Below are 11,670 nucleotides of genomic sequence, written 5' to 3' on the forward strand. Positions count from 1 at the left end.
GTCAGTAAGGGAAAGCTGGATTGATAAAGGAGGTATTTCAGGTTAGTGAGGAAAGCTTGATTGTTTAATAATGTTGGACATTTGGTCAGTAACCTAGGAAGAAAAAGTTGGATCTCTTAGAACAAGTTCAAGGTTGATCAAAGTTTTAAACATAAGTCCATAAGAGAAAACCGTAAAAGAAAAAAAGAAACATAAATTTCACCACATAAAATTAAATGTGTGCACAAACCCCAAAGTACTCTAAACAAAGTCAAATGGGAATGATGTGTAACGAGGGCTAGTAACCACTATTCCAGTAAAGGGGTCTTAAGTTGTCTTAGTTCAACCATCCTCCCACCTATGTAGATGTTGTGAGGAGGGCTCTCCTACGTGATTGGCCTCCAGAACTCCACACCGTTTTCTTGGGCTTACAGGTGTTTTGAGAGGGAGATGTACCCAGCTAGGGACCAAGCAAAGCCTTGGGGTCAGTACTAGCATCATCACCCTTGCTTGACCATCACTCTTTCACTGTGGGATATGATGCTGTGAGTCAGGTGCCACAGGAAGCACAGGGCACCTGGTAGAGATGATGTGAGGTGCTGGGTAGTGAGTCTGCAGGCACTGACAGGGAGTTCAGGCAGCTTCTGAGCACTGATACATTATTCCTTAATGTGGTACTTAAGGAACCACAGGCCCAACTTGACTCTTTCCTTCCCAGGCAGCAGGTCCTCTCCCTTCTTCGGAAACGTCTGGGGATCAATTCTCAGCTCCTGTGGCCCACGTGCAGCTCATACTGTCTCTTCCCCACTACCCACAATGCCCCACACCTTTTAAGTTTTCTGAAAAACCTCTTTCCCTCTTGCTCTGTTGATATAACACGGTATTAGACCAAAAGGAATGGAGAAATGAGGTCCACTTTCCTAAAGGCACCCTTATTGGAGGTAGGGACAATATTTGCTCTTTATCTTTCCAGGGCAGGAAAAAGAGGCAGAAAGAATAATAATTTATTCTTTCTTTTTAATCTGTAAATTATTATTATGCATAATAATAATTTACAGATTAAAGCAATCTGAGTGCTAGTATCCTGCTACAAATATTTACATACATTTGAAATACCAAGGGAGATTTTCCCTAACCTATAAATCAGAAAATAGATTTCCTTAACCTATTAAATATAGGAAAAGATATGCAACACATTCAAAATTAGGTAAATGCATGTGAAAACAAGAAGATACTTTTTTTACCTATCATTAACAAAAACAAAAAAAAAGATAATATCTTGTGTTGTTGAGAGTGTAAAGGAAAAGTCACTATTGTACATATGCTTTTTGTAGAAGTGTAAACTTGTACAAGCTATTTGGAAAGCAATTTGGCCATTCCTATCCAAATTTAGAATTCACACACCCTTGGAGGAGCAATGTCATTTCTAGGAATGTAGCCTACACTTATTTTCATATTTGTGCAAAAGCATAAGTCTGGACACTGCCAAAATATCCATCAGTGAAATACTAGTTAAGTGATTTATGGAACGTGTACAGGATGATAACCCATGGAGCCATTAAAAGGAATACATGCTATGATATCATATGCTATTGCTTATATGTGGAATCGAAAAAAAAATGATACAAATGAACTTATTTACAAAGCAGAAATAGACTCACAGATATAGAAAACAAACTTATGGTACCAAAGGGGAAGTGGGGGAGGGAAAATTAGGAGTTTGGGATTAACAGTAGATATTAACACACTACAATATAAAATAAAGAACAAGGACCTACTGTTTGGCACAGGGAACTATATTCAATATCTTGTAATAACCTATAATGGAAAAGAATCTGAAAATATATATATATATGTATAACTGAAACACTTTGCTGTACACCTGAAACTAATACAACATTGTATATCAACTATATTTCAATAAAAAATTTTTTAATTAAAAAAGAAACAGAATACCTGAGCTCAACATGTACTGAAGAGGAAGGACCTCCCAGACAAGTTCTAAATGAAAGTATGCTCCCGTCATGCGTGTGTAGAATATTTCTGGGAGGAATGCTTCCCTCTTATGAAAGGAAGACTAGTGATTGAAAGTATGGTGTAGAAATTATGGTGTAGAAGGAAGACTTCGTTTTCTCTGATACCTTTCTTAGTGTCTAAATGTGTCAATGAAATAAAAATTTTTAAATTTTTATAATTTTAACACTTATATCAAGATTTCTGATTGCAAGAGGGAAAATCAGATTTCATGAGTTTCCTGTTGTGATACAGAATGAGAAACACTATATCAGCAATGATGTACCAGCCAAAGGTGCCTGAGTGGAATCTAATCAAGCCTTTGGATTTCACTTCCAATTTAGAGGAAATACAGGTGATGTAGGAACAAGGTAAATAATTCCACAAGGAAACAATCAGGTGAATCATATATGCTATAGGATAGCTGCTGGCCTGGTCCATTCCACAGATCCGTGTATTGGAAGTGCTCACGTGTATAAAACAAACCAATGCAACTCATGGTCTCGTATTGGATCCTCGTATTTGATCCTTTGACAAACCTACTGTAAAAGGCCTCTTGGGTACAAATTATGAAAAATTTAATATGGACTTGGTATTAAGGAATCAGAATTAATTTTGTCCTTACTTTTTAGAGGTAAGAATTTTTAATGCATACTAAAATGTTAATTTACTATTTATAATTCACTTTAACTATTTTAACATATAAAACTGAGGGTTTTCTTAAAAAGCAAAACTCCTATAGGTTCTGATTTGGTATAGAGAAATTAAGAAAAAGGTCAAAAATGATCAGCGAAACTAAGAAAAACTGTTTTGAACTAGCTCTTTCCAGTTCCATAGCAGATGTTTACTAGGGAGTTTCCAGGAACAGTAGATGGTCCTCTGATAAACCCTGCAGTGCTGTGTGTAGAAACAGCAACACAGAGCGGCAAATTGCGGGCATGGAAACCATCACGAGGGATGGAAGAGATGTGCTGAAACCAAGAGGCGAAGTTCAGTTGGAAAAACAATTCCTGTTTCACAATGAACACAGCCACGATTTGATACCCTTAAGCAAAATTGTAAGCAAAGTTAAGCAACCCATTTTGGCTGTACAGCCAGCCGCCTTGAGGTCGAGTAGATATTTTGTCTAATCAATAATGAAAATGCTGAAGAGTTTCAGAAGGGTGCCATTTTGCCTGACATCAGAGTTATTTTATTAGAGTTTTGAGCAAAGTAGATGGGACATGCTGACTATGGCACTGCTGGCGCTCACATTTCATTTCATTCCTGCTATTTGGTCAGAAGAGAAAGGAGAAGAGGAGAAAGGGGGAAGTAAAAGTTATATTTTTCATCATAGGGACTCATATGAGCTGGCCTCTTCAAAATAGTGAAGCTGGAGAAACATCTTTCCATGTGATGGTGACTACAAACCATGGAGATTCTGTGCTCTCATACCAATTATACTCACTCATTCATTCATTTATTCACTCAGTCACTCACTCGTCCATTTGTTATTCAAATAACATTTTCCTAGTGCTTGAACTCTGGTAGTTACTGCACCCCTCCCATGTGCTTCCAAAATACCCTACGTTTATCATGAATAAGTACAATGTAGTTTTAATACTCCCTTGATCATTCCTGTTTATTTGCCTGTGCCCTACTAGAGGGGTCAGAGAAAATATCTGGTTAATTGATGTATTCCCATTACCTGGCACATTACAGAACTCAAAAAAGATGTGTTGGTTGAGTGAATGAATGAGTGGGTGAATGAATGTACAAACCAAGCTAGGGTCAAGGGATGCAAAGACGAATAAGCCACTGACTTATGCTGCCCGGTTGAATTCTCTTGCCAAAAATATTTTGAAGAACAAGTACCTGTCGTATGACAGACCAGCATCAGATTGTGTTCGTTTGAAAAAGCTGAAGTTGGGGAGACTGGTGTGAGGAAAATAGGGGGCATCAGGAATCGGAAGGGCGTGCTATGCAAGCAGAATGGCTCGGGGGCAACCCCAGGAAGGTCCTGGCTGGAGTAGATGGAGGAAGAGTTAAGGTAGAGGAGGGAGTTGGCACTCAGGGTCATTAGCAATGGAAAAAAACACACCTTCAAAAATGCATCATTGCCGTTTAAAATATGGAAACCACTTTGAAGTCTAAGAAAACGTAAAGCCAACATGGCCATTCTAACTGTTTCTTGAGAAGATGAGTGTGGAACACACTATTCCAAACTACTTTCAGCAACAGCAAAATGATAAATCATACTTTTCTGATTAGGAGATTAAGAAATATTGGTTCCCTATTCATGAAAGTTGGGCTTCATTCCATGCTGAAGAAGCCTTACAAGTTGCTATGATGAACAGATAGACCTATATGTTCTGATCTCAGGGGCAATAAACACCCGCCGACACTCCCCTCTAAGAGTGCTTATTTCTCTTACCTACTTGTTCGTTCATTCATTCATTCTCTTCCAGAAATATTTAGTAAGGCTGTTATGAGCCAGGCACTGTTCTGGGACTACACAGGGTGATCAAGTGGACTGGTTGGTCTGGGACAAACCCAGTTTTAGCACTGAAAGTCCTGTGTCCTGGGAAACCCCTCTCTCCTAGGCCAAAGTTGGTCATCCTAGAACCTACTTCAGTGAGGTGAAGTTGAAATATTAGGTAGAGAAGGCCCTTACTAAAAAGGTTATTTTCAAGAAAAAACTTGGAGGAGGTAAGGACAGTAACACATGGATATCTTGGAGAAGAGAAGTCCAGAAAGGTCAAAGCCCGAGGCAGCCAGCTTGCCCCACGTTTTCGAGGAACAGCCAAGGAGTCAGGGTTGCTGGGGACACAGTGAGAGAGGAGAGAGTGACAGGAGCTGAGATCTGGAAAGTAGGGAACCTTTGTTGTCAGGACTTGGCAACCTTAACAAGGATTTTGGCTTTTACTCTGATTCATATGAGAGGACACTGGAGGGTTTTGAATCAAGAGAGGACAGGATTACTTTGGCTGTTGTGTTGAGAATAAGCCACAAAGAGGTCAGAGCAAGGAAAGAGAGGTGCAGGATTTAAATTGTCTTTTTGAAAGTTCTGGTTTCTCTCAGCTGTGCCCAGGGAAACTGAGGGAAATGTTATGGTCCATTTGGGGGCTCAGTTTTATCTTTAAAAAAAAAAAGGCCAGAGGGAGGAGTCTTTACTCTTTCCTTATAATGAGAAGGAAGCAGTTTCAAACATGGTGTTTTCTAAATGGAAACTCAGAGCAGTGCAAACTTACTGCCATGGAATGGTGTTAAGAATGTGTGGTCTGGGGTCAGACCACCTGAGTCCGAATCTCGGCTCTGCTGCTCACTGGCTATGTGGCCTTGAACAAGTGACTTAGCATGGGGAAGCTCCTTGTTTTCCTCATCTGTAGGAATAAGGACTATACCTACTCTTAGAGTTGTTGGGACAATTCAGTGAGTTAACACATGTGCCTGGAGCAGGGTAAGTACTCATTCATGTTAAACATTATTATAATTATTAAGTCATCCAGCAATAGATGCTCAGCTTTGAAACAGATGTGAGCTTTCAGAGACAGGGCTTGTGACTTACTAATCATCGTATCCTTTTCAGCCCTGAGCACAAGATTTGCTGAATAAAAAAATAACTGTTACTAAAGCATCAGTCATATTATTTTATGGACTAACAAAAATTGAGTTTAAGAACAGATAAGTTGAAGATTATTTTTTTGTCGTGGAAAGTAAATACTTAGGTCCCGGACACATAAGAGATTCCTTTGAAAATAAATTCTATCAGTCAATGTTCTTGTTTGCCAGCAACAGAACCCACTCTACCAAGTTTAAACAGGAAAGGGTTTATTAAAGATTATGCAGAAGTTCAAAGAAACTCCAGGAGGGCCAGAGTCAGCCTGATCTGATTAAACAACATTCAAACTAATCCATGGTGATGCCACTGCCGACACCAGATATAAAGACCACCCCTTCCATCACTGCTGCCGTGGCCACACCCATTCCAGAATAGGGGTCCACTTGATGCCTGCTTCGTCATATCCACTACGTCTCACTCAGACTCTCAAGTTGGTGTACGTGATTAGGAGGGCCTCAGTCACAGGCCTGCTGCGTCCTAGCTATCAGGAAAGCTGGGAAAGTGAATTTTGGGAATTCTACCTTGGGAAGGCAAGACTCCTAAAATGGGAAAATCCCCCTAAACATAGGAAGGATATTCAAGGATTGGTAGGCAGCCAGACAACAGGACCACATTAACCAAGAGAAATCAAATATTCAGTTGACTAGAAATATTCTTATGATACTCTCACATTAGAATCTAATCATATGGATGAGATATATATCATATTGAATGTGTAACTGAGGTTATAAACTGAAATTACAAGTTAGAGATAATGACTGAAATAAAAACCAGAAAGAGGGGGAAATTCTATTTAAGCTTTCCGTAAACTTTAACGACTGTGAGGACCTGATTTAAAATAGAGTATTTACATATAATTCTTGGACCTGCTCAATTTATTTTTCCAGATTTTCTTTCAAATGGAATACTAAAATAGAAATATAGCATTTTAGAGCCCAAGGAGAATAGCTCTTCTGGTTCAACTCTATTGTTTGATGAGAGGAAGCTGAGGCCCAGGAAAGTTCAGTGATTTACTCAAGCGTCATTGTTGAAATGATATTATGCTGAAAAGCCAAATAGCTTTATTGTTTCTTGAAGAATCCTTTTTCATAGCCTCCCATAATACAGTGAGGAAGTTGCTTTGATCAAAAGGGCCCAAGTTGCTTTGATCAAGAGGGCCCAAATCTTGGCTCTCTTCAACATCCAGACAGAAAGGCTGCTTGCGCTTGCTGTATTCTTCTGAAGAGATTTATTCCTGCTTCCTCCCAAGGATGCTGTATCCCAAAGCCTCAGACATGAAGAATGAGACCAATAAAATCAATTTCCGCAGAGGCTATCCTGTGGAACATAACTGCTCCTTTTTCCCTACTAAATCAAACAATGGAATCGGCTTTCCCTACAAATCCTCTCCTTTCGTTGTAGCATTACAACATTTATTTGACAAATATTTATTGGAGGCCTACTTTGTGTCAAGCGCCATACTAGGCAGTGGCCTGAATCTATTAGCATCAGTGCTTTGGGATTAATTTGGAGAGCATGGAAGCTTGCTCCATATAATTAGTCTCTTCTTTAAAATGTGGTAGAAAAACCCACCAGTTGTCAGTTGTTAAAGTAAATAAATAGCCTTTGGAAAACGTTCTGATTCTTAAAAACACTTTAAGGAACAGAAAAGAACATTTTAAGCAAGATATGATGGTGTAAATTTAATTAATGAATTCGCTAATTAATGTAACTGAAGGCACCCAGGTATGTTCTGTATCTCTATAAGCATCCCCGCTGGATAGTGGGAGAGGAGGGCTAACGGGGATGGCAGTGAGAGGCTGGGTCATCCAAAGAACCAGTTAAAATTTTCTTGTTTGGTTCTTTGGCTACACAGTATTAATTGCCATAGGACAAACTACTGTTTATGTTGATGTGACCAAATGTTAGAGAATGGGGTGAGATAGTGAAAAAAGGAGATTAGGTAAAGAGTAGAGACACATGTTCAAGTCCAATAAAGGCTCCAATAAAGATATGTGTGATCTTTCCAGGTCACTAAATCCCTCTCAGCCCCAATATCTTAAAAACAAACAAACAAAAAGAGTCAGGAAAAAAGACAAACTAAGGAATGAGAAAAAAAATTTTTTGCAAATCATATACCTCAGTAGGGTTAATATCCAGAATATATAAAGAACTCCTACAACTCAATAGTTTTTAAAAACCTAATTAAAAAATGGGCAAACACTTGAACAGACATTTCTCCAAAGATATAAAAATGGCCAACAAGCATATGAAAAGATGCTCAACATCACTAACCTTTAAGGAAAAGCAAATCAAAGCTACAATGAGGTATCAACTCATTAGAAATAGCAAGTGTCAGTGAGGATGTGGTGAAACTGGAACACTTGTGTACTCTTGGCAGGAACGTAAAGTGGTATAGCCACTATGGAAAAGAGTATGGTGGCTCCTTACAAAATTAAAAATAGAACTGATGGAATAAAGTTTATGTTTTAAGGCAGGACAAGAAAATTTAGCATAACGTACTCCCTGCCTGTACTGGGTCCTCCCTTATGTGCGATGTACATCTGCATTATACATTAACCAGACCTCCCCAAAGGCAGGAATGCCTGTTGACCATAAAGATCAATGGCTTTTTGTTTTCTTCTTCTGATGACAGCAATGTAACTCCTTAGAAGATTAATTTTTCCTTTCCTAATCCTGTAAGGGGTCATGGTGACCTGTTGCTTACTTAGTACAAACTGGATTATGCATCTTTGGTAAACTTTACGTAAAAATGTCAGTGTGTCATTTTGATGTATAATCCTTTTTCTCCAAAATGTGTAAGACTGTGCCTCCAACTTCTAACAAAAGGAACAGTCCTCGGAGTTTTCTGAAGACTGTCTCCTGGGTTACAATCCTCAGACTGGTTTCAATAAAATTCTCTAATTCGCCTTTAGATTGACTGCTAATTTTTTTGTTAACAGAATTATCATATGATTCCACTTCTGGGTGTATGCCCCAAAATTGAAAGCAGAACCCAAACAGATTTTTGTATACTTATGTTCATAGCAGCATTATACACAATAGCCAAAAAGTAGAAGTAACCCAGGTGTAAATCAACAGATGGATGGATGAACAAAATGTAGTATATACATACAATGGAATATTATTTAGCCTTAAAAAGGAAACAAAATCAGACATATGCTACAACATGAATGAACCTTGAAGACATTATGCTAAGTGAAATAAGCCAGTAATAAAAGGAAAAATGTTATATGATCCCACTTATATGGGGTTCCCAGAGTAGCCAGATTCATAGAGGCAGAAAATAGAATGGTGGTTGCCAGGGAATGAGGGAAGGTCAAAATGGGGAGTCATTGTTTAATGGGTACCAAGTTTCAGTTTGGGAAGATTCTTTTAAAGTTCGAGAAATGGATGGAGATGGTGGTTACACAACACTGGGAATGTGTTTAATGCCACTGAACTGTACACATGGCAATAATTAAAATGACAAATTTTGTGGTATCTATGTCTTACCACAATTTTTTAAAAAAAGAGTCAAGAGACTAATATCTGCCTGGAGTAACTCGCAGAGTGTTAATGCAATCAAATCTGGGGCCTTGGACAAATAAGCAATAAGCACCCAGAACTAGTTCCCCTAATTTGACACTGTGGAGAGCTCCAGACCAGAATTTCAAGCCGCTGCAGTGTCTACCGTTTGGTATCCTCAATCCATCACGTAACTCTAGCAGACGGCTCTGATGCTCCACACCTCTGACTGAAATTCACCTGTGGCTGCCGAGGCTGGTTACCTGTGGCTTAGGCTCACCTGGCCAGGACAGCGTCCTCCTTTAGCACTGCTCGACTCATCCTGCTTGCTGGCCCAAAACCCTCTCCCATGCAGGCTGCATACCTCTCTTCCCACAGGCAAACAACCAAAAGGGTGAGGGTGTTAACAGCCTCAGGGCAGCCCTCAATCAAGGGGAAAAAAATCCAGTGGGTTAATGCTCCAGCATCCTGTCCCTCCAAGTAGACAATGCACATAGACATTCTGGTTAATTCTCAGGAGGTTCCACAGCAGAGGCAATGCAACCCTGGCCTATAGCCAGCAACCTCCTTAGGGCACCACACCTGGGCTTTACCCCATCCCTGTCTTACTCTCCTCCTCTTCACTCTGACTTCCCAGAGTCACATCCCAGATACACTACCTGAAGCCAAATCCAGATCTCAGGAAACCCAGTTAAAAGCCGTATGAGGGTTTCCCTGGTGGCGCAGTGGTTGGGAGTCCGCCTGCCGATGCAGCGGATACGGGTTCGTGCCCCGGTTCGGGAAGATCCCACATGCCGCGTAGCGGCTGCGCCCGTGAGCCATGGCCGCTGAGCCTGCGCGTCCGGAGCCTGTGCTCCGCAACGGGAGAGGCCACAACAGTGAGAGGCCCGCGTACCGCAAAAAAAAAAAAAAAAAAAAAGCCAAAAAACCTATGATCCTTAATATTTTTTTATGATCCTTAATTTTATATTAATTTCTTTAACATTTTATTGCTTAACTTTTTTAGCAAGAGGCCCGCGTACCGCAAAAAAAAAAAAAAAAACAAAGCCAAAAAACCTATGATCCTTAATATTTTTTTATGATCCTTAATTTTATATTAATTTCTTTAACATTTTATTGCTTAACTTTTTTAGCAGTTCTTTGTTCTAGAGTATGTTAACAAATTTATAAATGTTTTGAGACTTGAAACACGTCTTCTTACTTTGGAAGGTGATTGGGTTCCCAAGCCAGCGCGAAGTTCCTACTCTAAAGTTAAATAGGAAGGGGAGGTCAGGGAAGGATTTTCCAGGCAAAACTTTGACCTGAATCTTACAGAATAACCAAGAACACAAGGACAAGCACTGTACATGGAAGAACTGGAGAAGAGAATATGGTCTCAGCTTCTCACCCAACTGTATAGGCACATGGTTCCTTATGACTTTACAGGGATTTCTAAAAGCAGGCTGGCTGGGATCAAAAGACTAATTCTTCTGTTACCCCCAGGGGTGCTAAAGGCAGATTGTTGGACACTCAAAGCAGAAAAGCAAGAGAGGTAGTATTCATTTTATTTCAGAAGAAAATAAGACTGGATGGGTGAAGCTATCGGAGATGGAACTTCTCTAGGACCTTTTGCTTTCCCTGGTCTGACAGACTAACTCCAGAGCAAGCTGACCCGGTGTGAGATGAAGGTAAAGGGAAGGGATGGTCCTGGAAAGCAACTATCTGAAGGAGAAAGAGAAGGAAGAGGGGAAATTCCAAGCGATGGTCATGAGAGAGATCGAAGAGGAGCTCTTGTGACCTGGCTGCGGTCACTGGGTGGGACCCATTCCTTTGTCAACCACTTGCTATCTAATTTCTTCTGGCTAATTCAATAAGTATTTATGAGAGCCAGGCACTGTGCTATGTCTTCATCTAACAATTATTATTTACTTAATAATAGATAATAGTCTCTTATCTATTATTAGATAATAGACTCTTAATTTGTTGAACAGCAATGAAAAATCATAAGTACAAAAAGTAACATGTATTTAGAACTTCTATATCCCTACACTTTTTTTTTTTTAAATATCCCTACACTTTATACAGAATATCTAATTTGGTGAGTAAACCAAACTTCTTCCACCTACAGCTAACTGTCCTCAGGTAACTTACAAAGAGAAGGAACTAAAACCCCAAGCCCAGCCCTGAGGGGCAAGAATGAAGTGATTTCAGGGTGGTCTATGGCTACATTCATATTTACCCTCACAGAATTGGCTCTGGGCTCCCCAGTTCTGAAGTTTTGAAATGGAAGCCAGGCATTTCTTTTTGCCAGCTATGTGGCTACAGTAGTTTCAGCCTCCATCAACTCTACCTGGGATACAGCTTTTGCCCTTGTCCTTCTACAACTAGTCTCACCCTAGCAGCCAGAACAGGGTTTCTAAAATGTAAGTCAGTTGAATGTGGGCTGGCCTTAGTGACTGGCTTCCAAAGCATAGAAACTGGAAAGGGGAAAATATTAACTTTATAGTGGAGAACACTGGCAGACCCACTTGAAACAAGTGATCAGGTTAATATCACCTTATCAGGTAGATATCACGTGGCCCAGATATGAT

Source organism: Neophocaena asiaeorientalis, unplaced genomic scaffold (genome assembly GCF_003031525.2).
Source record: "Neophocaena asiaeorientalis asiaeorientalis breed wild unplaced genomic scaffold, Neophocaena_asiaeorientalis_V1.1 scaffold37, whole genome shotgun sequence".
Taxonomy (NCBI): domain Eukaryota; kingdom Metazoa; phylum Chordata; class Mammalia; order Artiodactyla; family Phocoenidae; genus Neophocaena; species Neophocaena asiaeorientalis.